This window comes from Acinonyx jubatus, chromosome A3, assembly GCF_027475565.1.
Source record: "Acinonyx jubatus isolate Ajub_Pintada_27869175 chromosome A3, VMU_Ajub_asm_v1.0, whole genome shotgun sequence".
NCBI classification, from domain to species: Eukaryota; Metazoa; Chordata; class Mammalia; order Carnivora; family Felidae; genus Acinonyx; species Acinonyx jubatus.
In genome coordinates, this window is record NC_069388.1 from 70920921 (window position 1) to 70926092 (window position 5172).

The following is a 5172-nucleotide window of genomic DNA, read 5'->3' on the forward strand; positions in this document are numbered from 1 at the left end:
AAGTACTATGATAGTTGTTTTATGTGCATTCTCTTATTTAATAGTCACATTAACCACAAGAAGTAGATACCATTAACCCTACCGTCTAGATGAGGCAACGGAAACGCAGAAAGATCAAGTTATCTACCCAAGGTTACACAGCTAGCAAGTGGCCAAATAGGAATGGGACCTATATCGCCTGGCACAAGTCTATGTTTTGTGTTCCTCCCTGTCTCCTTCATCTCAGTCTTTAGAGGGATGGCATGCAGGTGCTTACTCTGGGTACAAGGTTTTGCCTGATCAAATGCCATCATCTTTGGAAACTGTCAGAAAATTATTCTAGAGAATTATGTTCCATCACCAAAAGTAACCAGACCATATACTCACTCATGCAGAATGGAAACTAAACTCATATGGCCTTCAGAGGGTTTCTTTTCAGAGAGCTGCTGAGGAGCAGGAGCATTCCCCACTACGGCAATATCTGGGGAGCCCAGTTAAGCCTGTGGGTTCAGAGGCTTTGGATATTTCCCCTAGCAGACTGCATGCTCCATGGAGACCACTGTATGTAGCACAGAATGGGCCACACATTGGGGACACTTAATCCTGATTACCTATTTAGGGTCTCTCCCAGAAGAACACTTCAGAACGGTTATGCTCTACAATGACTCACCCCATTTACCCCCAGTGCTTCATTCCCATAACCTCCTCCTCCTGATCTCCCTTCCAGACACCCTTAGAACTGAAAGCATCTCCAGTGCTCTTCCCTAGAAGCACTTTTCTGCATTCAAGTGAGTAAGTGCATCAAGACATGTCTGAGTCTCATTATGTTCTTCCTTCACTGAGGAGAGAAGGTAGCTAATGACGGTTCTCTTCCATCACATCCTGCACAGGCTCCTCAGCAGCAACCAGGAATTCCTGGATAAAGAAGCACAAAAGATACCTAAAATGGGCCAGAAAAGTATTGCATTATTTGATCAAGGAGACACTTTATTTTAATAATGAACTCCAATTTTAATGAGCTAGTAATTCATGTGTTTCCTTGGATTTGGAACCTACGTACATTTTTTAATGAACACTTTGCCTCTTTCAGAAGTAGCCTTCTCTATTTTTTGCCATAATTATGTGATATGTGATCTAATCATGATTTCTTATATGAGTGGTGAAAGTATAAAACTTTAATGGGGGGGGAGGGGAGAAACAAAGTAGAGACCAACCTTCTAAATATAACATAAATGGAACAATACACAGCCATGAAGGGAAATTTGATGATACAATAACTTTTATTAACTTGATATGCTGACTGACAAAAAAAATAGCATGCATTTTTTAAAAGTGACTTTTATAGAAGAATAATTTGTTTGCATAAAATATGATTACTTACCCTCATAAATGTTTATTTGAATATATTGCACTGTAACCAAAGCCAACTGCATCAGCCACAGCAGGGAAACCCAATTCTGAATTGCAAAACAAACCAAAGGTGTGACTAGGTGCGCATCAGCATCCCATGCTGACTGGAGGAAATTTTGGCACATAAAATTCTGCTGATTTTCCAGGATGAGGGGCTGTCATGAGACCAAATCCTTTAGAAATGGTGGGGTTGGGAGGGAACTACAACTCAGACTGGGGCCTACCCCTTCCAAAAAGAACAACACCTGGAAGAGGCTGGTCAGCACCTGTCTTAGGTTCACCTGAGTTTCCAACCCACTGTCCACAGTAGAATCTCAACTGGCAACGAGCTGTAGACACCATTTTTATATGTGTACATTCAAATAAGTGTTGGATTTAGAAAAAAGGTTACATGGGCTATGCTCTCCAACTGACCAGTCTTCACCATTTCCATTCTTCTTTGACTTCGACCTCCATTCATTTACCTCTTCAGCCCCGTGAGCCCTGGGATTCCTGACCTACACATCCTGCTATCACTAAGCTGAAAACTGGAAGCTCTTCAGGGACACAGGCTCAGATTGTCTCCATCTAGAGGGGACTGCAGAAAGGTGGGGGAAAAGAATTCATCCTTGACAAATGCTTTTACACTCATTTTCTCACCTGAAGCTGCCCAACACATCACAGCAAGTCAATGGTAGAGGAATCCCTAAGACTTAGTATCCCCATTTCCTAGGGCCCAGATCTTCCAAAGATCCTAAAGCTATCTCCGCTCCTAACAAATTTCATATTCTATAATCATTTACTGATGAAAGATGCAAGAGATTACTAAGGAATGTCATGGAGGAAGTGCAGAAAGATAGGCAAGTTTTCATGGGTCAGACCCATTGAAATCAGGCAACTTAAAAAAAAGATTGTTCTTACAGTGAAGATTCTCCATAATTGGACAACTTCTTTATGTGGTGTCATCAAGGAAAATCTCTTTAATGTTGTGATTTCTTTCTCTGATTTTACTTTTATTTGCATTTATTTTATACAGAATTTACTCCCAGGCCCTAAGTTGTTGTTTCTTCAGTTTCTTCTGGGGTATTTTTTCTTCTGTGCAGCCTCCTCTTCTGGATTAGGAACAATCTGCTCTTTTCCAGTAAGGATCATCTCCATGTGACAGGGAGAGCTCATGTATGTGTTAATCCAGCCATGAGCCCTGAAAGTTCTATTCCACATCTTAGGGGCTTTGTTCACCTGGATATGCTTGACCAGAGAATCTATATCTAAACCCGGAAGTTCAGCATTACTCTCTGAATTTTTTAGCATGTGCAATAAAAATTCAGCACTCTTTTTGGGCCACCAACCCTGTGTCCAGCCCCACTGTTTGGCCTGGGCACACCTACCAAGTCCACCCTTGTAGTGATGGAATGACACACATCACTTCTGCATAATGACATCCTTCAAATAGATGGTGGCTTTTCAGATATGCCACCAATGTGACCTGGGTAGTTGCACATGTGTTCTTAAAGTGAGCATGAAGATTTGAAACTTGATCTGCATGATTTTGTAGGGTTTTCTGGATCAAGTGAATAGCAAACCATTTTCAGAGATCACCTCAGACTGTTTAAGGGTAGAAGTGATTTTTGTTTTCAAGTAAACAGGAAAGCGTGATTTCTGATGTCACCTTGTTACTTCTACTGTTGAACCTTGTCATACTGAAAACAACATAAAACAGGGACAGGACAAAGCATGGAAATGAAAAGGTAGAAACATTGAAACTCCTAATGTGCCAAGCACTGGGCTTGGTGAGTTACGTGCCATGACATGGGATCTTCATCACTCTTCACTTTAGAAATCTAGAAGCAGAAGTTAAGTTGGCCAAGGTCACAGAGCAAGTAATGAAGTAGATGGCCCATGCTGGATCTCTCAGAACTGCTGGCCAATTACCATTTAGATTCACAGCTTCATTTTTTTTTTTTTTTTTGGATTATACTACATGGATTCGGATTATGTTGTATAAGGCTGGAATTAAAACACAACATATTTACTGTGACATTTTCATTTACCCAGGCAATTTCTGTTTCTCCTTCACATACCTAGGCAGGGCCTTAGTTAGTGGTCCACAGTTCAGTGAATAGCCACAATTTCAAATCTGACTCCCAAAGCCATTTCTTTATAATGCAATTGCAGAAAACAGAAGGGGCAGATGTCAGTAGTAATGCCACTGCATAGAGACAATTTCTGGAAATGTAGCCTGAAAGAGGATTTGTTCTAACTGCTGATGACTGTCTCAGTTCTCTTATTGCCTTTGGCTATAGAGGAACTGAAGACCAGCAAAAAATTCCAGCCTCCTCTCACAGAGAGCTCTTCACTCAGGGGTTCATGGCTCCATCCAGTGCACGAGCAAACAGCCCTGATAGAAGGGCCGATAACTGCATTTCCAGACACTGTGTTATGACTGTGTCCACCATAGGAAGTTAGTTTTGTCTTTTTAAAAAATCATCACGAAGGTATCCTCACAGCATGAAGCCTGAGAAAGAGTGGTAAATACCTCACACAGTGTGTCAAGAGTAAAGTTAACGACAAAATTGCGAATATTTTATTTCCACATTATTTCCCTAAGCCCCCTTGTTGTCCAGACCTTTCCGTCCTTTTAAACCACAGGTAGCTTCTGGCAAAGCTTAAGACAGATGGCAATGTAGAGTTCCTGGCAACCGAGATAAATGTGCGTAATATCAAGCACCTACCTTACAGCTTCAGAGGATCACAACACACCAGCTCCTTCCCGAGGCTTCAGGAAGGGTCGCTTGCTAAAATAATTTTCTGGTTAACAAGAAATCTATGCAACATTTCATGCCCTGCTTGTTTCAGAAGCCCCCTCTGAGGGATCCACGCTATGCATTTTAATTTAGGTTTACACGTTTTGTTTTTTAATAGCATGAACTATGCATAACAACACATTTCACAATATGAAATGAAAAGCCCTTGATACAGTTCATCCACTGGAAGGTTTTAAGTCTAAATCCAGAACAAATAAAGCAAAATAAACACAGCAGGACTCCAACTTTCCTCTTCTCACGTTTGGTAATTTGTTTGGGCATGGAATGAGGGGAGATTTGGGGCATGGAAGAAGTGGAGGAAGCAGGGAATCAACAACTGTGCGTGACCTGCTAAGGAATCCTTATTCTCATCTGGAGCCAAAGACCTTTTATTGAACATCACAGTATGCAAGATGCTGTCCTGAATCCCTCTTGGTCATTTTGCCATATTTGCTGGAAATCAATCCTTTTGCAATCAGCTCAGATTTGAGAGGCTTTTTACCATTGCAGCATGTAAATGGGAATTTCAGATGCATTTGAAAACACAGTAGGAGGGCTAATTTGGAGATAATAGACATTTTCTATTTGTTTGTGTTCAAATCCACAAGGTTGTATAGAGCTCCAGGAACTTGTTGGTTAACAGAGATTTTCTAACAAAAGCTCCATCCAGAACCTTGCAGTGGCCTCCAAGTATGCATTGATCCCAGTGTCTGACCCATGAGGAGAAAGTACAGAGCGCTTACTTGATTCACCCACAGTCACACAGGGTGTGAGTGGCCACTTTCAAACATGTTTTCAAAACCTGTGCTCCATATTGCCATCTGATTCCCAACGTCCATCCTAAAGACCCTGAAGAAGTGGGAGGCACTGAAGATGCTGAGTGGTTCTAGGAAGTGGCCCCCTGCCCCTCCTGCTCTTAACTGGTAGAATTTGCAGCATCAGTGTCCTCTGGCAGGCTGATCCATTTCTCCCAGGGCTTAGAGGAGTTTGACTAGTGGAT

General features: G+C 41.7%; 1 pseudogene; it reads right to left on the bottom strand.

Moving 5' to 3' along the window:
• Positions 1–2407: 2407 nt before the first annotated feature.
• On the bottom strand, positions 2408–2954 carry LOC106977183 (60S ribosomal protein L17-like; annotated as a pseudogene).
• Between the last annotated feature and the right edge of the window lie 2218 nt (positions 2955–5172).